Genomic DNA, 26,542 nt, shown 5'->3' with positions numbered 1-26,542 from the left:
TTTTGACCTCTATATGAGACATTTTTCAAATCTTGCATTCGTTTTTAAAAACAACCATAACCTTTATTATTGAATAAAGGTCTTAATGACATAATTTAGATTGTCTATCAAAGACAATCTCCTCAAATAAATAAGTTTTTACACAACCCATTACAATATGATCAAATATATTACAACAAATACTCCGAATGCAAGTTTAAACAATATAAACAATTATGCCGACTCTAAATCTTGACCTTGGGTTGGCATACTACAGCGGAAGCGTTTTTAATATTCACCTGAGAATAAACGTCAACAAAAAATGTTGGTGAGTCATAGGTTTAATTTCTATATAATAATCATAACATTTAATAAGCCACAAGATTTCATTTAATCAAATGCGCAGGATCAGTACAACTGCAAAAATCATTCATACGATGAGTCGCCTGGTAACCGACCTTAACATAGAGCACTTAAGATATCTGGCATCATACATTCCACTATTCAAATGTATGACATGAACCCTTCGAAGTACTAAAGCATTTCCACTATTCAAAAATGGGGGTGGTTGGTGCCCGTAGATCTACCTTTAGGATTCGCGTCAATTAGTGTTTTTCACTAATTCTTAGGTTACCAAGCATAATAATAATAAGTACAGATATCCGGTATAACAAAACAGTCATAGAATGTAGTTTCATGAACTTGTGCTTATTTTGTAAAATATTTATAAATTTGCATGTATTCTCATCCCAAAATAATTTAGATAGTAAAAAATGGGACTATAACTCACTTTCACAGATTACTAATTCGTCGAGAATTAGACTTGGCCACGGGTTGATTTATGAACCAATAACAATATATACATATATTAAAATATGATCGAAATATATTCACAATATTTTCTTTATTACGTGTTGATGATTTTAGTTGTCCAGTTAGCAGTCCAATGTTAGTCGTCCATAATTTGTCGTACATGAATAACTTAATATATATCTTGAATCAATCCACGACCCAGTGTATACATATCACAGTATTGATCACAACTCAAACTATATATATATATATTGGAATCAACCTCAACCCTGTATAGCTAACTCCAACATTTGCATATAGAGTGTCTATGGTTGTTCCGTAATATATATATATATAGATGGGTCGACATGATAGGTTGAAACATTGTATACGTGTCTATGGTATCTCAAGATTATATAATATACAATATAAGTTGATTAAGTTATGGTTGGAATAGATTTCTTACAAATTTTCACGTAGCTAAAATGAGTAGTTTTTACCAATTTTGTTTTACCCGTCATTTCTTTGTTTCAAATCCGTTTTGAGTGATTTAAGCGGCTACGGTTTCATATTGAACTTAAATTTATGAAACTAAACAGAAAACGTATAGGTTTATAGTCAAAAATATAAGTTACAACTCGTTTTTGAAAGAGGTAGTCATTTCAGTCGAAAGAACGACATCTTGATGACTATTTTGAAAAACATACTTTCACTTTGAGTTTAACCATGATTTTTGGATATAGTTTCATATTCATAAGAAAAATCATTTTTCCAGAATTATAGCTTTTAAATCAAAGTTTTTCATAGTTTTTAATTATCCAAACCAAAACAGCCCCCGGTTGTACTACGACGGCGTATATCCGGTTTTACGGTGTTCTTCGTGTTTACAGGTTTTAAATCATTAAGTTAGCATATCATATAGATATAGAACATGTGTTTAATTGATTTTAAAAGTTAAGTTAGAAGGATTAACTTTGTTTGCGAACAATTTTAGAATTAACTAAACTATGTTCTAGTGATTATAAGTTTAGCTCTTCGAATAAGATAGTTTTATATAGATGAATCGAATGATGTTATGAACATCATTACTACCTCAAGTTTTCTGGATAAACCTACTGGAAATGATAAAAATAGATCTAGCTTCAAAGGATCCTTGGATGGCTTGAAAGTTCTTGAAGTAGAATCTTGACACGAAAACAAGTTCAAGTAAGATTTCCACTTGAAATAAGATTGTTATAGTTATAGAAATTGAATCAAAGTTTGAATATGAATATTACCTTGAATAAGAAAGATAACCTACTATAAATAACAAAGGTTTCTTGATCTTAAATGATGAGTTGGAATGGATTAGAAAGCTTGGAAGTAGTCATGAAGACTTGATATGATTCTTGAAGTGTTCTTGAAAGATGGTTGTTTTTATGATTATTAAAGCTTGTAATTGAAGCTAAAAGATGGTGAAAATGCTTGGAGATGATCAAGTATGATGTTAGGAGTATTTTGAGAGAGAAATTGGAGTGTAAGTATGAGAAAATGGAGTGAAGAAATGGTGTGCATTCATGAATACGTTTTTTACATTTTATAAAGAAAAAAAATACTTAAGTTTGTTTTCTTGCTAAATAATTCATGCAAGTTGACAAATGATGGTTCCCACATGATCCTTAATCATTTAAGGCTACTAAGGAGCAGATTTTTATTAGTATAGATGAATAGTAAATACATCTAGAAGCTGCGTATTATACGAGTACAATACCATACATGTACGAGTAGAATTTTTGATGAAAATGAATGAGAATGTAATTGTAAGCATTTTTGTTAACTAGAAGTACTTTGATATGTGTCTTGAAGTCTTTCAAAAGTGTATAAATACATCATAATACATTACATGTATATATATTTAACTGAGTCGTTAAGTCATCGTTAGTCGTTACATGTAAGTGTTGTTTCGAAACCTTTAGGTTAACGATCTTGTTAAATATAATTGACCCATTGTTATTACACTTAAATAAGATGTTAAATTATTATGTTAACATGTTAACATGGTGTATTATCATATCTAATATCATATATATATATATGTGTGAAATACTATTACAAGGATAATCGTTACATATATGTATATTGTTTCGAAGTCTTTAAGTTAGTAGTCTCATCTTATATATATGACTCATTGTTATTATACTTAATGAGATACTTAAATATCATTTAATCAAATCATAAATATATATATCCAAATATATATTCCTTTAATTAATTATTACGATATGTGACATTCGTGAATCGTCAGACAGACTGGGTGTCCAAACGTTTGTATAAAATTCATTCCAAATAACCAAGTCTTAATGAGTTTGATTGCTTAACATGTTGGAAACATTTAATTATGTAAATATTAATCTTATATATATTAGCAGAAAAATCCGGGTCGTTACATTATACACCCGTTAAATTAAATTTCGTCCCGAAATTTGGAATAGTACCTAGTTAACGTGCGATATCGGTAAACAGATGTGGATACTTCTGCTTCATTTGGTCTTCTCATTCCCAAGTGAATTTAGGTCCTCTACGAGCATTCCACCGAACCTTAACGATTGGTATCTTACTTTGTTTGAGTCGTTTGACCTCACGATCCATAATTTCGACGGGTTCTTCGACGAAATTTAGTTTCTCGTCAATTTTAATCTCGTCTAAAGGAATAATGAGATCTTCGGTAGCTAGGCATTTCTTCAGGTTTGAAACATGAAAGGTGTTATGAATCTTTTCTAATTGTGGAGGTAGCTCAAGTCGATAGGCCACTGGCCCAATACGTTTTTCAATCTTGAATGACCCAATGTATCTTGGGCTCAATTTCCCTCGCTTTCCAAAACGAATAACCCCTTTCCAAGGTGATACCTTAAGCATAACCATATCACCCTCCTCAAACTCTAAAGGTTTCCTTCTAACATCCGCGTAGCTCTTTTGCCGACTCTGGGCTATTTTCAATCGTTGCTGAATCTGAATGACCTTGTCGGTAGTTTCCTGGATAATTTCCGGACCTGTAATCTGTTTTCCCCCACATCACTCCAACAAATTGGAGACCTGCACTTCCTCCTATAAAGTACCTCGAATGGTGCCGCCTCAATACTAGAATGGTAACTGTTGTTGTAGGAAAACTCAGCTAACGGTAGATGTCGATCCCAACTGCTTCCAAAATCAATAACACATGCTCGTAGCATGTCTTCGAGTGTCTGAATCGTCCTTTCACTCTGCCCATCAGTTTGTGGATGATAGGCAGTACTTAAATCTAGACGAGTTCCCAACGCTTCGTGTAATGCCTGCCAGAATCTGGAAGTAAATCTGCTATCATGATCAGAGATAATAGAGATTGGTATACCATGTCTAGAAACAACTTCTTTCAGGTATAATCGTGCTAATTTCTCTATACCATCCTCTTCTTTTATTGGCAGAAAGTGTGCTGACTTAGTAAGATGATCGACTATTACCCAAATCATATCATAACCACCTGCGGTTCTAGGTAACTTAGCAATAAAATCCATGGTAATGTTTTCCCATTTCATTCTGGGATTTCAGGTTGTTGGAGTAGACCCGATGGTTCTGATGCTCAACTTTGACTTTAGAACAAGTCAAACATGCTCCTACATATGTGGCTATATCGGCCTTCATTCCTGGCCACCAAAAGTTTCTCTTGAGGTCTTGGTACATTTTCCCCGCTCCGGGATGTATTGAATATCTGGTTTTATGTGCTTCATCTAGTACCACTTTCCTCAAATCCCCATTCTTTGGTACCCAAATTCTTTCAGCTAAATACCTGGTTCCGTCTTTCCGAATATTAAGCTGTTTTTCTAATCCTTTGGGTATTTCCCTTCCAAAAATTCCTTCCTTCAAAACCTCCTGTTGTGCCTCTTTTATTCAAGTAGTAAGATTAGTATGAATAATCATGTTCATAGCTTTTACTCGAATAGGTTCTCTTTCCTTTCGACTCAAGGCATCGGCTACCACATTTGCTTTCCCCGGGTGGTAACGGATTTCACAATCATAATCATTTAGCAGCTCAACCCATCTACGCTGCCTCATGTTTAGTTGCTTTTGATTTAAAATATGTTGGAGACTCTTGTGGTCAGTGTATACGATAAACTTGACCCCATATAGATAATGCCTCCACATCTTTAATGCAAAAACAACGGCGCCCAATTCCAGATCGTGTGTGGTGTAGTTTTGTTCATGAATTTTGAGTTGTCGGGAAGCATATGCAATCACCTTCTTTCATTGCATAAGAACACACCCAAAACCCATTCTTGATGCGTCGCAGTAAATAACGAAATCTTCCATTCCGTCAGGTAACGATAAAATAGGTGCCGTAGTCAACTTCTTTTTCAACAATTGGAAGGCACCCTCTTGTTCGGAAGTCCATTCATACTTCTTCCCCTTATGTGTCAAGGCAGTTAAAGGTTGGGCTATTCGGGAGAAATCTTGAATAAATCTCCTATAATAACCAGCTAAACCCAAAAAATGACGTATTTGCGTTGGAGTTTTCGGGGTTTCCCAATTTTTGATGGATTCGATCTTGGCGGGATCAACTTTGATTCAATTACTACTGACTACGTGACCAAGAAATTGTACTTCATTTAACCAAAAAACACATTTAGAGAACTTAGCATAAAGTTGCTCTTTTCTTAACAACTCTAACACAAGTCTCAAGTGTTGTTCGTGTTCTTGGTTATTCTTCGAATAAATAAGGGTGTCATCAATAAAGACAATAACAAACTTATCTAAATATGGACTACATACTCGGTGCATGAGGTCCATGAAAACTGCGGGTGCATTGGTTAGACCGAATGGCATAACCATGAATTCGTAATGGCCATAACGAGTTCTGAAGGCTGTTTTTGGTATATCGGCTTCTTTAACCCTCAGTTGATGATAACCCGACCTTAAGTCGATTTTGGAGTATACGCTCGAACCTTGGAGTTGATCAAATAGGTCGTCGATTCGGGGTAAAGGGTATCGGTTTTTTATGGTTACTTTGTTCAGCTCACGGTAATCGATACACATGCGAAAAGACCCATCTTTCTTTTTAACGAACAAAATTGGAGCCCCCCATGGTGACGTACTCGGTCGGATAAAACCACGTTCTAATAATTCTTGTAGCTGACTTTGTAATTCTTTCATTTCGGTGGACGCAAGTCTATATGGAGCACGAGCTATTGGTGCGGCTCCTGGTACAAGATCTATTTGAAATTCAACGGATCGGTGTGGAGGTAGTCCCGGTAATTCGTCCGGAAACACCTCAGGAAATTCTCTTGCAACAGGAACGTCATCGATTTTCTTTTCTTCTTTTTCAACCTTCTCGACGTGTGCTAGTATGGCACAGCAACCTTTTCTTATTAGTTTGTGCACCTTCAAACTACTAATAAGATTTAATTTGGCATTACCCTTTTCTCCGTACACCATTAAGGGTAACCCGTTTTCTCTCGGAATGCGAATCGCCTTCTCATGACAAACAACTTCGAATTTCACCTTGGACATCCAGTCCATTCCAATAATTATGTCGAAGCTTCCCAATTCCACCGGTATCAAATCAATTGCAAACGTTTCGCTAACTAAACTAATTTTTTGATTTCGGCAAATTTTATCAACCTTAATTAGTTTACCGTTTGCTACTTCAACTATACACTTTTTATCTAAAGGTGTTAACGGGCAATTTAATTTGGCACAAAATTCTCTACTCATATAACTTCTATCGGCACCCGAATTAAATAAAACATAAGCAGGTGTATTGTTGATAAGAAACGTACCCGTAACAAGCTCCGGGTCTTCCTGTGCTTTCTCCCCATTAATGTTGAAGGCTCTCCCACGGCCTTGCCTATTTCCATTCCTACACTGGTTTATGGTATGGCCCGGTTTTCCACATCTATAGCAAACAACGCCGTTATTATTTGTTCCGGCATTATTTACTCCTTTGTTTCTATTTGGTCTGTAGACTTCACACTTTGCCACAATATGGCCATTCCTATTACACTTGGTATATAATTCTCTACAAAACCATTCCGGATGAAACGTATCACACCTGGGGCATATAGTTCTTTGCCTTTTGTTGTCGTTGTTGTTGTTGTTGTTGTTTTTGTTGTTAGGGTTATTGTTGTTGAGTCGTTTGTTGTTGTTATTGTTGTGATTGGGATTGTTGTTGTTATTATTATTGGGATGGTTGTTGCGGTTATTGTTGCGGTTGTTGTTGCGATTATGGTTGTTGTTGGGGTAGTTGCGATTGTTGTTGTAGTTGTTGTTTTGATTGTTGTTGTTGTACTGGTGACCCTGATCACTGCTTTCCTCCCACTTTCTTTTTCCCTGTTTCATTATGGCCTCCTCTGCCGCTTCTTTCTTTATCCTTCCTGTAATTTGACCTATCAATTTGTGGGCTATACGGCTCGCTTTCTGCATTGTTGCAGGATCGTTAGCACCTACATGCTCTTGGATTCGTTCCGGCAACCCTTTTATGAATGCTTCAATTTTTGCTTCTTCGTCCTCAAATGCTCCAGGACACATTAAAGCCAGTTCATTGAAACGTCGCTCGTAGGTAGTGACATCTAACCCTTGGGTTGTCAGTGCTTTAAGCTCTGTCTTGAGCTTGTTGATTTCGGTTCTGGGATGGTACTCTTCCGTCATCATGTGCTTGAAAGCGGACCATGGAAGTGCGTAGGCGGTATTCTGTCCTACGAAATCCATGTAGGTATTCCACCATGTCAAAGCAGTACCCCTGAAAGTATGTATGGCATACTTAACTTTATCCTCTTCTGCGCAGTTACTGATTGCGAACACGGATTCAACCTTCTCTGTCCACCGCTTTAGTCCAATGGGTCCTTCAGTTCCTTCAAACTCATTGGGTTTGCAGGCCATAAAAGCTTTGTAGGAACATGCTACCCGGTTGCCATTATTTCCTCCACTGCTGGAACCTGATTGGTTATTGTTGTTCATTGCATTCACCACTGCAGCCATATTTGCAGTGAAAGCTTGAAGTTCTTCTGTGTTCAATTGTTGTTGTCTAGTAGCTGGAGGAGCCATTTCCTTCAAAAATAGCCGACTGAGTTAATCATAGAGAATTTTAGAAGTAGCCAAAAAGTATTTTGTAGCTTAATATGAACTTATTATTATAAAAGCTTTTTCTTCATATTAGCGTTTTACAACTATAATAATGTTCATACTTAGCAGCTAACACACAAATTAACTACTAAAATTCTAATATGAAAAACTATGGTAAATTATTACGTTACTACGTAATAATAAGTTATAATAATAATAATAAACCTTCCATGCTTATTCTTATTATTATACAATCATAAGGAAAATTACATTGCGGATTTTCTTACAAACTTAAACACACAATATAATACATATTATACAATGCATGGAATACAGGATAGCTGCCGATGGTTCAAGAACGGCGAGATTTCTTAGATGTTGACATTGTTTCTTTCTCGGCCAAACGTTTGGATTTTCGTTTGGATAGTTCTTTTTCCAATTCCTCCCAATTGGTTCTTTCGGCTAATTGTTTGGGAGCAAAACCAACAGTCATTATACGAGCGGTCATTTTATAAACTGGTCTCTTAGGTGGTTCAGGTGGATGATCACAAACATTTTGGGTCATAATAGGTTCATCGGGTTTGGGATCGGGTATAACAGCCAAAGATTTTCCCAAATCACGTTGTGGTTCGGTAATTTCCACAACTTCTTCAGGATCCTCTTCTTCGGGTTCCTCTTTGGGATCTTCTTCTGGATCCTCTTCTGGAACCTCTACTGGCAATGGTGAATCTTCCCAATTTTCCCAACAATTTTCCACTTTAATGGTAGCACCAAAAGTTAACTTTTCCGTTGGTTCATAAGTCGTACGCTTTGACTCAGCCTCCGAATCACTTGATAAGTAAATGAAATCTGAATCACTAGAGATGCTTATATGATCGGATGAAGTCATCTATCACATAATAGCAGGCACGTTAAGAGAATGATATATCTTATAATATTTATATGTTAATAATCTTATGTTTCCAACAATTATATTAAGCAATCATTTTTAAAATAATTACGGTCGAAGTCCAGACTCACTAATGCATCAAAAATTAGTTAGACACACTAATGAAAAATTTTCTGATTCTCTAAGAACCTGGCTCAGATACCAACTGAAATGCCCCGTTCATATTAATTATAAACGTTTCATATTAATTGGTTTCTTTGCGAGGTTTTGACCTTTATATGAGACGTTTTTCAAATCTTGCATTCATTTTTAAAAACAACCATAACCTTTATTATTGAATAAAGGTCTTAATGACATAATTTAGATTGTCTATCAAAGACAATCTCCTCAAATAAATAAGTTTTTACACAACCCATTACAATATGATCAAATATATTACAACAAATACTCCGAATGCAAGTTTAAACAATATAAACAATTATGCCGACTCCAAATCTTGACCTTGGGTTGGCATATGACAGCGGAAGCGTTTTTAATATTCACCTGAGAATAAACATGCTTAAAATGTCAACAAAAAATGTTGGTGAGTCATAGGTTTAATTTCTATATAATAATCATAACATTTAATAAGCCACAAGATTTCATTTAATCAAATGCGCAGGATCATTACAACTGCAAAAATCATTCATACGATGAGTCGCCTGGTAACCGACCTTAACATAAAGCGATTAAGATATCTGGCATCATACATTCCACTATTCAAATGTATGACAAGAACCCTTCGAAGTACTAAAGCATTTCCACTATTCGAAAATGGGGGTGGTTGGTGCCCGTAGATCTACCTTTAGGATTCGCATCAATTAGTGTTTTTCACTAATTCTTAGGTTACCAAGCATAATAATAATAAGTACAGATATCCGGTATAACAAAACAGTCGTAGAATGTAGTTTCATGAACTTGTGCTTATTTTGTAAAACATTTATAAATTTGCATGTATTCTCACCCCAAAATAATTTAGATAGTAAGAAATGGGACTATAACTCACTTTCACAGATTACTAATTCATCGAGAATTAGACTTGGCCACGGGTTGATTTATGAACCTATAACAATATATACATATATTAAAATATGATCGAAATATATTCACAATATTTTCTTTATTACGTGCTGATGATTTTAGTTGTCCAGTTAGCAGTCCAATGTTAGTTATCCATAATTTGACGTACATGAATAACTTAATATATATCTTGAATCAATCCACGACCCAGTGTATACATATCTCAGTATTGATCACAACTCAAACTATATATATATATATTTTGGAATCAACCTCAACCCTGTATAGCTAACTCCAACATTTGCATATAGAGTGTCTATGGTTGTTCCGCAATATATATATAGATGGGTCGACATGATAGGTTGAAACATTGTATATGTGTCTATGGTATCTCAAGATTACATAATATACAATATAAGTTGATTAAGTTATGGTTGGAATAGATTTCTTACAAATTTTCACGTAGCTAAAATGAGTAGTTGTTACCAATTTTGTTTTACCCGTCATTTCTTCGTTTCAAATCCGTTTTGAGTGATTTAAGCGGCTACGGTTTCATATTGAAATTAACTTTATGAAACTAAACAGAAAAAGTATAGGTTTATAGTCGGAAATATAAGTTACAAGTCGTTTTTGAAAGAGGTAGTCATTTCCGTCGAAAGAACGACATCTTGATGACTATTTTGAAAAACATACTTTCACTTTGAGTTTAACCATGATTTTTGGATATAGTTTCATATTCATAAGAAAAATCATTTTCCCAGAAGTATAGCTTTTAAATCAAAGTTTTTCATAGTTTTTAATTATCCAAACCAAAACAGCCCCTGGTTGTACTACGACGGCGTATATCCGGTTTTACGGTGTTCTTCGTGTTTACAGGTTTTAAATCATTAAGTTAGCATATTATATAGATATAGAACATGTTTTTAATTGATTTTAAAAGTTAAGTTAGAAGGATTAACTTGGTTTGCGAACAAGTTTAGAATTAACTAAACTATGTTCTAGTGATTACAAGTTTAGCTCTTCGAATAAGATAGTTTTATATGGATGAATCGAATGATGTTATGGACATCATTACTACCTCAAGTTTTCTGGATAAACCTACTGGAAATGATAAAAATAGATCTAGCTTCAAAGGATCCTTGGATGGCTTGAAAGTTCTTGAAGTAGAATCTTGACACGAAAACAAGTTCAAGTAAGATTTCCACTTGAAATAAGATTGTTATAGTTATAGAAATTGAATCAAAGTTTGAATATGAATATTACCTTGAATAAGAAAGATAACCTACTGTAAATAACAAAGGTTTCTTGATCTTACATGATGAGTTGGAATGGATTAGAAAGCTTGGAAGTAGTCATGAAGACTTGATATGATTCTTGAAGTGTTCTTGAAAGATGGTTCTTTTTATGATGATTAAAGCTTGTAATTGAAGCTAAAAGATGGTGAAAATGCTTGGAGATGATCAAGTATGATGTTAGGAGTATTTTGAGAGAGAAATTGGAGTGTATGTATGAGAAAATGGAGTAAAGAAATGGTGTGCATTCATGAATACGTTTTTTACATTTTATAAAGAAAAAAAATACTTAAGTTTGTTTTCTTGCTAAATAATTCATGCAAGTTGACAAATGATAGTTCCCACATGATTCTTAATCATTTAAGGCTGCTAAGGAGCAGATTTTTATTAGTATAGATGAATAGTAAATACATCTAAAAGCTGCGTATTATACTAGTACAATACCATACATGTACGAGTAGAATTTTTGATGAAAATGAATGAGAATGTAATTGTAAGCATTTTTATTAACTAGAAGTACTTTGATATGTGTCTTGAAGTCTTTCAAAAGTGTATAAATACATCATAATACATTACATGTATATATATTTAACTGAGTCGTTAAGTCATCGTTAGTCATTACATGTAAGTGTTGTTTCGAAACCTTTAGGTTAACGATCTTGTTAAATATAATTGACCCATTGTTATTACACTTAAATAAGATGTTAAATTGTTATGTTAACATGTTAACATGGTGTATTATCATATCTAATATCATATATATATGTGTGAAATACTATTACAAGGATAATCGTTACATATATGTATATTGTTTCGAAGTCTTTAAGTTAGTAGTCTCATCTTATATATATGACTCATTGTTATTATACTTAATGAGATACTTAAATATCATTTAATCAAATCATAAATATATATATCCAAATATATATTCCTTTAATTAATTATTACGATATATGACATTCGTGAATCGTCAGACAGACTGGGTGTCCAAACGTTTGTATAAAATTCATTCCAAATAACCAAGTCTTAATGAGTTTGATTGCTTAACATGTTGGAAACATTTAATTATGTAAATATTAATCTTATATATATTAGCGGAAAAATCCGGGTCGTTACAAAGATCTAACTAAGAACTATGTTCTACAACTTAAGATCTTGATTAATTAGTTTACTTTCAAGTTTGTAGTTCAATATTACTTTTATATTTCATGTATGTGTTAAATCTAAGACTTTGATGTAACTTTGGTTCATCAAAACACTTGCAACACTTAAGTGAGTTGTGCTATATATCTTAGACTTACACTTGTGTTATGATGGTAAAAACTTGGTAAAGATGATGTAAACCCATCAACGAGTTGTACACTTGAAGCTATATGCATCAAGGATGAGAACCGTGATGAACATCAAGCACCAAGAACCCACCGGAACCTACTATTTTACTGTTTCTGGGTCTTATCAGTACAACCTGGGCTACTGTAATGTTGATATTCAGTTATCTCTGTTCGAGTAGATAATTTTTCGTTTAAGACTCGTCTTAATCCGAGTTACGGTTTAGGATTTATGGCCCTCCGATCGTCACTATGTCCTTTTAACATTGTGCTAAAAATTCTGACCTACTCGCACTTAGACCGTCGCCACGGTCAAACGAAGACGAGTTTGCTTCTGGGATTTTTACCACAACTAAAGGACTCATATACAGAGCCATGGCCACTGGTCTCACCTTATTTCAGTAGGTATAGAGGCCGTGGTGACTGATCCAAGTCAGCCTTAGTTTTAAACTCTTTTCTAGAATGAAACTTACTTTACACCTTTTGTTTGATGATGAATGATGATGAACCTTTAAGACCTAATTTACATACATTTAAACCTATTGAGACGACTAGTACTATTTGACTTAGGTTGAGGACTTTCCGGACCTACGTACTTGCTTACTTCCCGACCCGACTTTACCACTACTTTACCACTGTGAGTTATAGCATCCCTTTTTACTTTAACTATTTTGAGAACTGAGAATACATGCGCATTTTACGTTTTACATATGTGTGGGTTATACAACGGCATAAACATTCCCTTTAGCTCGGTAACGTTTAGTCATTGGTTTTTGAACCGATGAACGCGAATCTTAGATATGGATCCATAGGCTTTGACATCCCCACTCAGGCTAGTCGTACTAGCGTTTAACGAGTGTTTAATACTTCGTAAACATACGCACTCGCCAAGTGTACTTTCAGGGGGTTTTAAACGTTAAGTTAGTTACCAAGTGCCCACGGTTAAACATATATTTATCATACTATTTTGAAACGCTTGTTGAAGCACTGAAATCTCATGGCCTACATTACTATACTGTTATACTTAAACTATAGCTCACCAACCTTTGTGTTGACATTTTTAAGCATGTTTTTCTCAGGTGCTTAAGGTTGCTAGCTTCCGCTATTGTACTAGTCTTGCTGTAGACACCCGCTGCTTTAGAGATGTCACCGCATGTGAAATGTCCCGTTCATATTGATTATAAACGTTCCATATTAATTGATTTCGTCGCGAGGTTTTGACCTCTATATGAGACGTTTTTCAAAGACTGCATTCATTTTTAAAACAACCATAACCTTTATTTTATCTATAAAGGTTTAAAAAGCATTACGTAGATTATCAAATAATGATAATCTAAAATATACCGTTTACACACGACCATTACATAATGGTTTACAATAAGAATATATTACATCAAAAATAAGTTTCTTGAATGCAGTTTTTACAAAATATCATACAAGCATGGACTCCAAATCTTGTCCTTATTTTAGTATGCAACAGCGGAAGCTCTTAATAATCACCTGAGAATAAACATGCTTAAAATGTTAACAAAAATGTTGGTGAGTTATAGGTTTAACCTATATATCATCAAATCATAATAATAGACCACAAGATTTCATATTTCAATATACATCCCATACATAAAGATAAAATTCATTCATATGGTGAACACCTGGTAACCGACATTAACAAGATGCATATAAGAATATCCCCTATCATTCCGGAAAATCCTTTGGACATGATATAAACGAATTCGAAGTACTAAAGCATCCGGTACTTTGGATGGGGTTCGTTAGGCCCAATAGATCTATCTTTAGGATTCGCGTCAATTAGTAGATCGGTTTACTAATTCTTAGGTTACCAAGCAAAAGGGGCATATTTGTGATGACCCGGAAATTTTTGACCAAATTTAAACTTAATCTCATTATAAATCCGACACAATAAGCAAAGTCTGTATTGTTAAAGTCTCATGATTTTGAACTATTTTATATATTAAAATACCCTGTGACTATTCCCGACGATTCACGAACAACTAATTGTAAATAGATACATGTATATTTAAATATATATATATATATATATATATATATATATATACATATATATACATATATATATATATATATATATATATATATATATATATATATATATATATATATATATATATATATGTAATAATTTGAAATAATAATTGAAATAATATATGAGTTAATTGTTGGAAATAAATATGTAAAATAATATGCGATATAATGAAAACTATTATTACAAATGTATATATATTATATATATATATATATATATGTATATAAATATGTTTATAAATACTACTTGTAAATATATAAAATAATATTAAATCTATTTGTTTAAAAAATATATAATATATATTTATGTGATAAAACTTGTTATTTAAAACTGATTATATTTAGAGTGAGAGTAAATGGAAAATAATTGATTTCGAGCTTAATTAGTAAACGTCGGTAACACTCGGTTGATGTTTTGTTAGTTTTAACATAGATATTGTACGTGTTCACGAAGGATTGAAATAAAAGTTGAACGGTAAATCGATTACGAGGATTTTAGATTTGTTAAAAGTATTTTTACCTTTTTAAGTTTAAATATTCGTACTCCGTACATATAAATTGGAACAGAAAATAAATAATTATTGAACCTTTTTGATCAGGTTTCAAACAGTTAATGAGTGAAATAATTAATTATATTTAACCTAAAAGTTTGGGATTTTTTAGGAACACTTTTATATTCTTACTGTTTAGCAATGGACACGATATAATATCCGCTTTAAACTGTCGGCAGTCTAATAGTTATATGTACCCGTGAAGATTGAAATTATGATATGTGATTACTGTGTATTTGTTCTTTACTCAACAACTCTTTTACATATATACTATTATATACACATACACTAACATAATCATATAAATCATAAAATAGATAGAAGTATGATCATACTCTCCACACCGCCACCTCCATGATCTGCCACCGTAGCCACCACCAACGGTCACTGTTGCAAACACTAAACTATCACCATGAACCACCCTTTGTTCTAAACCACACCTCCATCACCACTAGATAACCGCCACTCTCTTTCTCCTCAAAACCACCTAACCTTCCACCACCATCGACATCCTAGCTCACCACCTATTTTGTTTCCAAATCTTGCTGCAACAATCAACAACAAACCCATCACCAATGCCGTCTACTACTGTTGCGACCATCACCACGATCACCATTCTATCTCTCTCTCACCCGCAAGAAACCACCATCTCTCGCTCACTCTCTCTTGTTTCCTATTCGAAAAACTATTGTAAAAACCATCACCACAGCGACTTGCAACTACTACTGTTGTTGTGTTTCTATTATTGCTGCTACGAACGATTTCTGTTATCCTGTTTTTGTTTCCTGCTCGTATGCTTCTACTACGATATATGTTTCTGCTATAGCGACTGTGTGATGATAATTGATGATAATGGTTGATGACTCAACTAAGAAAATGAAAGTGATGATATACGATAATGGTGATTTTGATAACGGTTAGATATGATGATGAACCTTTAAAACCCTATTTCGTTTCATTTTTTTTTATAAATCGAACCCTATATTAAACCGTTTCTGTTTCCTATTTTTTTTCTGATGACATTAATCCACAACAAATGGGATGCTTCGTTACAATATACCCATTTGAGTTATTTGTTAATCGAACGAACAAAACCACCCTTCTATCTATTTCTATTTTCAATTTCTATCAAAACCATGTTGATGATTCGATAATATTGATGGGAAAAGATAAGGATTATGATAATCACAGGATAACGATGATGATGAGGTATTGTGATGATGGACGAGTAATGATAATGAAAGAATGATGATGATGATATAAAGTACGATGATGATGGTGATATAAGGTATGATAATGACGATGATAAAGAGGATGACAATGATGATGCATACAAAGAAATTGCCCCACTTCTTAATTTTTTTTCGTTTCATTTTTTTTTTTATTAAACCGAATTTTTTTTTTCCTTCTTTTAATCTGTTATTTGAATCCAAATTTTGTTGGGTTCATTTAAAACTGTTATTGGATTGGAGTATGATTTGGGCCATGTGTATGTTGTTGGGCCTTGATTAATTTGGGACGAAAGAGATGACGGGATAAATAAATTTTGGTGTAACATAGATCAGAAAAACAGAAGTGGAGGAGTGGTCTGAGTTGTTGAGGGGTGGGCTATTGGTCACAGGTTCAATCCTTGTCTCTGGCGTTTTATTTTTAAAAAAAAAAGAGGAAGAAGAAGAAACAGATATAAGATAGGATAAATAATTTAAGGTATAAGCTAAATCAGAAAATCATGGACAGAAAAATGGTTTGATGCTGTATTGAGTTAAACAAGAGGTCTTGGGTTCGAGTCTAGGCAGAAGCGTTTATTTCTTTTTAAGGCTGGATACATTAAGGTAGTATTTTTGTCATTTTATTATTATTATTATTATTATTATTATTATTATTATTATTATTATTATTATTATTATTATTATTATTATCATTATATTATTGTTATTATCATTACTACTACTAGTAGTAGAATTGTTATCTTATAGTATTATTATTACCTGTATCATTATTTTGACCATTATTACTAAAAGTATCATTATTTTAAGTATCATTATTTTTAATATATTATTATCATTATTATTATTACCACAAGGAAAATGATTATTATTATTATAAAAAAATTATATTTTCATTATTAAAACTAATTATTATTATTATTTTTAACATTATTCAGTATTTGTAAAGTCATTATTTTAATAAACCAAAAGTTATTTATGTAAAAATATACCAAATACATATATAATAACTATATAAATATTACATTACTAATTTAAATAAATAATATATAATTAATATATACAAACGAATTTGATTATTATTATTATTATATGTTAATTATATGTGTTAATATATATACATGATATAGGTTCGTGAATCCGAGGCCAACCCTGCATTGTTCAGTTGTTCTGTTTCGTAATATGTATTTTTACTACAAAATACAGTATGGTGAGTTTCATTATTCCCTTTTTATATACATTTTTGGGCTGAGAATACATGCAAATGCTTTATTAACTGTTTTACAATATTTATATGCGTGAGTTTCATTATTCCCTTTTTAAATGCTCTTGAAATATATATTTTTGGGACTGAGAATACATGCGCTACTTTTATAAATGTTTTACTAAATAGACACAAGTAATCGAAACTACATTCTATGGTTGGATTATCGAATCGAATATCACCCTATTTAGTCTGGTAATCTAAGAATTAGGGAACGGAAACCCTAATTGACGCGAATCCTAAAGATAGATCTATCGGGCCCAACAAGCCCCATCCAAAGTACCGGATGCTTTAGTACTTCGAAATTTATATCATGTCCGAAGGAGGATCCCGGAATGATGGGGATATTCTTATATGCATATTGTGAATGTCGGTTACCAGGTGTTCAATCCATATGAATGATATTTTTGTCTCTATGCATGGGACGTATGTTTATGAGAAATGGAAATATGAAATCTTGTGGTCTATTAAAGTTATGAAATGATTATTTATGTTAAACTAATGAACTCACCAACCTTTTGGTTGACACTTTAAAGCATGTTTATTCTCAGGTATGAAAGAAATCTTCCGCTGTGCATTTACTCATATTAGAGACATTACTTGAAGTCATTCATGACATATTTCAAAAGACGTTGCATTCGAGTCGTTGAGTTCATCAAGATTATTTAAAGTCAATTATAGTTACATATATTATGAAATAGTATGCATGCCGTCATCTTTCGATGTAATGAAAGATTGTCTTTTCAAAAACGAATGCAATGTTTGTAAAATGTATCATATAGAGGTCAAGTACCTCGCGATGTAATCAACTGTTGTGAATCGTTTATAATCGATATGGACTTCGTCCGGATGGATTAGGACGGGTCTTCAATGTTGGTATCAGAGCGGTGGTCGTAGCGAACCAGGTTTTGCATTAGTGTGTCTAACTAGTAATCGTTAGGATGCATTAGTAAGTCTGGACTTCGACCTGGTCTGCATGTCAAAAAGTTTTGCTTATCATTTTGTGTTGAAAATTATCTGCTTATCATTCTTAGTCTAGACACGTCTTGCTGCATTGATTGCATGAATAGTGTATAGACAAGATTCATATCTTAGAGTATATGTTACTGTAAACCTTACCTGGCGTATCCCGTAAATTCCTCTGTAATTTACGAAACCTTTTGTTCTATATATATGGATATTCTATGTAATTAAGAATACCATCCGTTAGCCAGAAAATCAATTCATATCTAAAAATTCTTTATTCAATCGTACGGAATGGAATTCGTCATTAGTTCAAGTCACTCGGATTCTGAAACGGAATCCCACTCAAGCTCCGAAAGCAGTGTGACCGGAATGGATCAACCAATCAGTCATCATCTATTCTGGATGAATTGGGGATGGGTTCGTAGCCTCCTCAATCATTGGAGACAAGAAGAAGGTGATCCTTTCCATCCGCCACATTGCCCTATTGGCGAAGAACCTGAAGCACTTACCGGTGAACCTGTTCGAAACACCATCTTTTCTCTCATTTCCAGAGTATATCGCCACGATTATATACTATACCAAATTCTAGATTATATTTATCCACTAGTCCTAACCGAAAATCACCCCGGTGTAATAGAAGAAGTCAACGAGCTTCGCGCTCGGGTAGTGGCTTTAGAGAATATGGTGCGAAGGTTACAAACACCAGCAGCAGCTCCAGCAGCATAACCAGTACCACCACCAATGTCAACAGTACCATCACCACCACCAACATCAACATCCGCATCCCACACCTCAACATCTTAATCTATACCTCGAACATCAACGTCATACGCACCATGGATACCAAGGAGTACCAACAACAACAACATCATCACACGTCTCAACCTCGTAATCTATACCTCAAGCATAATCATCGTTCTACGAATCGTTTTAAGAATCGTTCTATATAAACTATCTTCGTCCTTCATGGTGATTATGTAATCTCTAATATTTTAGAGATTATGTACTCTAGTTCTAGCCGTAAATCTGATGAGTTTAATATCACATTGACTCATTAAATTCATAATTACGTCTGAAGAAAATATATATGTATATATGTTTTCATAAAGATTCTAATTAAAATTTTTATTGTACAAGCTGTTAATGGTGAAAATATTTTAATGGGTAGGTAATACCCGAGGAATATTTAGATTTCGCATTAATAAGTTACACTGTACATTCTTCGAATCTGATTCAACAGTCATTTACTATCCTACTGGAAACCACAGCTATACGAATCCGTTCATCACAGAATAACCATTTTCATTCAATTTCATATTTGGATTTTGACCTATCAGAATCCGACAAGTGGCATAATGAAGAAAACATTGGACAAAAATAAAATTTGTTAGAAACAAACAAATTAACTATGAGAAATTTTGTTAAGAATCCACGCTAACAAAATCCTAGCTAACTGTTCCTAGCTAACTGATTACATTTTATTTATCGCAATTTATTTTATCGCAATTTACATTCTCGCAATTTTATTTATTGTCATTTAATTTCTGTTATTTATTTTACGCACTTTAATTATCGTCATTTAAATACTGTTATTTACACATTTAAATATCGGGACACGTATACAAGGTTTTGACATATCATATCGACGCATCTATATATATTATTTGGAATAACCATAGACCCTCTATATGCAGTAATGATCGAGTTCTCTATACACGGTTGAGGTTGATTCTACAATAATATATATATACTTTGAGTTATGATCGAGTCTGAGACATGTACACGGGTCACGATACGTATTAATTAACTCGAATATTATATATTAAACTATATATGAATTATTGAATTGTTAACTGTGGACTATCAAATGAGGACTACCAACATTGGACAATTAAAATGAATTAAAATATTGACTATAACATATGAAATTAAACAATTCTTCAAGTTTGCCACTTGATTTCATCTTAAACGCCATTTGTATCTTGACAAATTCCCTTTCATGATTCTTAAAAATACCTCAATCGAGAGGATGAACCAACCGTACTTCATCTATGGAAGAAAAGATTGATGCATATAGAGATGCACCTGAAAAACCCTCGGAACCTGAGTAAACATTTAACACATATATGTACTAACTCCTTTGGTATTGTTATTACCAAAAATAACTTTGCAATTTCCTTTCCAAATTAGACAATTTTGTCACAGCTCCAGCAAGTCAACTTTGACTTTCATTCGGATTAACTATATTATAAGCTTGATATATAAGTTTGTCTTTCATCATCGTTACCGGGGAACCGTTTATATTCCACCACATTAGCATTAAACTTACCAGCAACTTCATTACTCATTGACTTAAGTCTCTCCGAAGAATCATTATATTTGTTCATTAAAACCCTATCATATAATTATCCGCAATCTTATAACTAGAATTGTCATATCAATTACCGAGAATTAGCAATTAGTATTTCAAAACTCACAGCATATCTACATCAACAGTTATATGTATGACATTTATCTTTTAGAATTATGAACTCTCATGCTGAAATTCTGAAAAGTACTCAGTCACAAATCAATACTCTGAATGTTGAAAAAGCTGAATGAAGCAGCAGAAATTATAGACAACCGTAAACTACCTTAATCATCGGAAGTCTGATGATAAAGAATAGTATGTTGGAAAAGCTCAGAAAAGTTGGAACTGGAAAACGGATTGAGCTAACCACGAAGGAGACCAGGGAAAAATACAAGGACCATACTATATATTCAAAGAATCCAGGTAATTCTAGATCCGATGAAACCTTCAACGAATATCTTGCTCCGTACTCATGTTAAAATCTTGCGGAAAATCTTTCTCCATCAACCATCGAACCTAGAAATTCCAAAATATCATCATCAATATCTTCGATATTTCTGAGGATATTTTCATAAATATTCTCGTCCGAAATTATATACCTCTTCGTGCTTCCTGTGTATCATTATATCGGAAACATTCAATAGAAAATTTAGTATCGAAAAGCAGATTATGCGAAACTATGAAGAAAGCCGTGGACAAATCACAGGAATAAGTTTGACTATAAAGAATCCAAATGATTCAATGCCTGCTGAAGTCTTTAGCGAATATATTGCTCCTTACCCTAAACCCTTGCGGACAATAATCTCCATCATCCTCTGATCTTAAATATTCAAAGATATTATCGTATCTTTCATTATAAATATCCTCCATATTTCTGAAGATATTTTTATAACTATTCTTATCTGAAATCATTAATCTCTTCGTGCTATCAGTGTTACATCATATAGAAACTGTTAGTTTCTATATTCTGTAAACTTTCGAGATTAAAATATGAATGTTATTGAAGTAATGTTGGGAACTGATGCATGAGTTAGTATAATATAATGACACTTGATCAACGTGATTATATTACAGTAAGTCATGCTGAGCTTCTAAATGGAACATGATGATTCACAGATTATAACGTCAACATGTGTCATGTTACATAACTCTTTCATTCTGATTAATTTCCGAACATATCAAGAAAATATATTCTTGATAGTCCCATCTTTTCTTTGAATTCTGGTAATTTGACAAGTCAAATTGTGCTATTACCGTTTCTTTTTTAGAACATTAACAATGTTCATTCTGAAACTTATATCTACGAATTCTGGACCATTACAAGAGATGCCCAATCGCAAGAAGAAGAAACGAAGGGACAAAGCTCCGAAACAGAAATTGGAGTATAAATTGCAGCAAATAGGGGGGAGTATTAACTATGGATGACAGTGATTATAGGAGACAGGAATAGGGACATTGAAATATAAGGAAGAATATAAAGCCCAACAACAACACCGAAATTACAAACTGTGGATATCAGTGCGTATAGCAATATAAAGACACGGGAGGATTATAAATACAATAATCCCTAGAGCACAGTAGAAATAAACAGATTCATCCTGTGGAAGTTGGAAAAGGAGAATGATTGTTACGACAGTCAGGATAAGGACAAGGATTAGAATTGGATTAAGCATTTTCACAATCTTTTGAATTTGAGAATTGAGTATAGGAGTGATAAAGGTAATGGAACTAAAGAAGTTAATTTATAGTAAAATATCTGATAAAGAAATCGAGGCAGATAATCGCATTTAATTAAAGAGATTTTATTCACCAAAGAATCAAATCTTCCAGATCTCAACGATTTTCTCTAAATTCCTTGAATTCTGGAAATCAACCATATCTACGTCAAAAGATATGACAAAACGTTAATTTCTCATTTCAATCTTTTGTGATAACTTCATTCGTACTCTTCGAGTAATTGAATTGTCTTATCCATATTACTCAACAGTAATAAACTCTATTTATCAACTCATATTCGTCATGAAAACATTTTTATTGTTAGCCATGACCACCTCACTCAAATTTCGGGACGAAATTTCTTTAACGGGTAGGTACTGTGATGACCCGGGAATTTTCGACCAAATTTAAACTTAATCTCATTATAAATCCGACACAATAAGCAAAGTCTGTATTGTTAAAGTCTCATGATTTTGAACTCTTTTATATATTAAAATACCCTGTGACTATTCCCGACGATTCACGAACAACTAATTGTAAATAGATACATGTATATTTAAATATATATATATATATATATATATATATATATATATATATATGTAATAATTTGAAATAATAATTGAAATAATATATGAGTTAATTGTTGGAAATAAATATGTAAAATAATATGCGATATAATGAAAACTATTATTACAAATGTATATATATATTTTATATATATATATATATATATATATATATATATATATATATATATATATATATATGTATGTATATAAATATGTTTATAAATACTACTTGTAAATATATAAAATAATATTAAATCTATTTGTTTAAAAAATATATAATATATATTTATGTGATAAAACTTGTTATTTAAAACTGATTATATTTAGAGTGAGAGTAAATGGAAAATAATTGATTTCGAGCTTAATTAGTAAATGTCGGTAACACTCGGTTGATGTTTTGTTAGTTTTAACATAGATATTGTACGTGTTCACGAAGGATTGAAATAAAAGTTGAACGGTAAATCGATTACGAGGATTTTATATTTGTTAAAAGTATTTTTACCTTTTTAAGTTTAAATATTCGTACTTCGTACATATAAATTGGAACAGAAAATAAATAATTATTGAACCTTTTTTATCAGGTTTCAAACAGTTAATGAGTGAAATAATTAATTATATTTAACCTAAAAGTTTGGGATTTTTTAGGAACACTTTTATATTCTTACTGTTTAGCAATGGACACGATATAATATCCGCTTTAAACTGTCGGCAGTCTAATAGTTATATGTGCCCGTGAAGATTGAAATTATGATATGTGATTACTGTGTATTTGTTCTTTACTCAACAACTCTTTTACATATATACTATTATATACACATACACTAACATAATCATATAAATCATAAAATAGATAGAAGTATGATCATACTCTCCACACCGCCACCTCCATGATCTGCCACCGTAGCCACCACCAATGGTCACTGTTGCAAACACTAAACTATCACCATGAACCACCCTTTGTTCTAAACCACACCTCCATCACCACTAGATAACCGCCACTCTCTTTCTCCTCAAAACCACCTAACCTTCCACCACCATCGACATCCTAGCTCACCACCTATTTTGTTTCCAAATCTTGCTGCAACAATCAACACCAAACCCATCACCAATGCCGTCTACTACTGTTGCGACCATCACCAAGATCACCATTCTATCTCTCTCACACCCGCAAGAAACCACCATCTCTCTCTCACTCTCTCTTGTTTCCTATTCAAAAAACTATTTTGAAAACCATCACCACAGCGACTTGCAACTACTATTGTTGTTGTGTTTCTATTATTGCTGCTACGAACGATTTCTGTTATCCTGTTTTTTTTTCCCTGCTCGTATGCTTCTACTACGATATATGTTTCTGCTACAGCGACTGTGTGATGATAATTGATGATAATGGTTGATGACTCAACTAAGAAAATGAAAGTGATGATATACGATAATGGTGATTATGATAACGGTTAGATATGATGATGAACCTTTAAAACCCTATTTCGTTTCATTTTTTTTTTATAAATCGAACCCTATATTAAACCGTTTCTGTTTCCTATTTTTTTTTCCTGATGACATTAATCCACAACAAATGGGATACTTCGTTACAATATACCCATTTGAGTTATCTGTTAATCGAACGAACAAAACCACCCTTCTATCTATTTCTATTTTCAATTTCTATCAAAACCATGTTGATGATTCGATAATATTGATGGGAAAAGATAAGGATTATGATAATCACAGGATAACGATGATGATGAGGTATTGTGATGATGGACGAGTAATGATAATGAAAGAATGATGATGATGATGATGATATAAAGTACGATGATGATGGTGATATAAGGTATGATAATGACGATGATAAAGAGGATGACAATGATGATGCATACAAAGAAATTGCCCCACTTCTTAATTTTTTTTCGTTTCATTTTTTTTATTTTATTAAACCGAATTTTTTTTTCCTTCTTTTAATCTGTTATTTGAATCCAAATTTTGTTGGGTTCATTTAAAACTGTTATTGGATTGGAGTATGATTTGGGCCATGTGTATGTTGTTGGGCCTTGATTAATTTGGGACGAAAGAGATGACGGGATAAATAAATTTTGGTGTAACATAGATCAGAAAAACAGAAGTGGAGGAGTGGTCTGAGTTGTTGAGGGGTGGGCTATTGGTCACAGGTTCAATCCTTGTCTCTGGCGTTTTATTTTTAAAAAAAAAAAAAGAGGAAGAAGAAGAAACAGATATAAGATAGGATAAATAATTTAAGGTATAAGCTAAATCAGAAAATCATGGACAGAAAAATGGTTTGATGCTGTATTGAGTTAAACAAGAGGTCTTGGGTTCGAGTCTAGGCAGAAGCGTTTATTTCTTTTTAAGGCTGGATACATTAAGGTAGTATTTTTGTCATTTTATTATTATTATTATTATTATTATTATTATTATTATTATTATTATTATTATTATTATTATTATTATTATCATTATATTATTGTTATTATCATTACTACTACTAGTAGTAGAATTGTTATCTTATAGTATTATTATTACCTGTATCATTATTTTGACCATTATTACTAAAAGTATCATTATTTTAAGTATCATTATTTTTAATATATTATTATCATTATTATTATTACTACAAGGAAAATGATTATTATTATTATAAAAAAATTATATTTTCATTATTAAAACTAATTATTATTATTATTTTTAACATTATTCAGTATTTGTAAAGTCATTATTTTAATAGACCAAAAGTTATTTATGTAAAAATATACCAAATACATATATAATAATTATATAAATATTACATTACTAATTTAAATAAATAATATATAATTAATATATACAACTGTTGTGAATCGTTTATAATCGATATGGACTTCGTCCGGATGGATTAGGACGGGTCTTCACAATATTCAGCTTCGATCATTCACCCATATAATGTAGTTTCAATTACTTGTGTCTATTTCGTAAAACATTTATAAAACTGCATGTATTCTCATCCCAAAATATTAGATTTTAAAAATGGGACTATAACTCACTTTCACAGATTTTTACTTCTTCGGGAAGTAAGACTTGGCCACTGGTCGATTCACGAACCTATAACAAATATGTATATATATATCAAAGTATGTTCAAAATATATTTATAACATTTTTAATACGTTTTACTTTTTTAAGTTTATTAAGTCAGCTGTCCTCGTTAGTAACCTACAACTAGTTATTCACAGTTAGATGTACAGAAATAAATCGATATATATTATCTTGAATCAATCCACGACCCAGTGTATACACGTCTCAGGCTAGATCACAACTCAAAGTATATATATTTTTGGAATCAACCTTAACCCTGTATAGCTAACTCCAACATTACTGCATATAAAGTGTCTATGGTTGTCCGAAATAATATATATACACGGGTTTATATGATATG

Source organism: Rutidosis leptorrhynchoides, chromosome 1 (assembly GCF_046630445.1).
Source record: "Rutidosis leptorrhynchoides isolate AG116_Rl617_1_P2 chromosome 1, CSIRO_AGI_Rlap_v1, whole genome shotgun sequence".
In the NCBI taxonomy this organism is placed as follows: domain Eukaryota; kingdom Viridiplantae; phylum Streptophyta; class Magnoliopsida; order Asterales; family Asteraceae; genus Rutidosis; species Rutidosis leptorrhynchoides.
Note: the sequence above shows the minus strand (reverse complement) of the source record.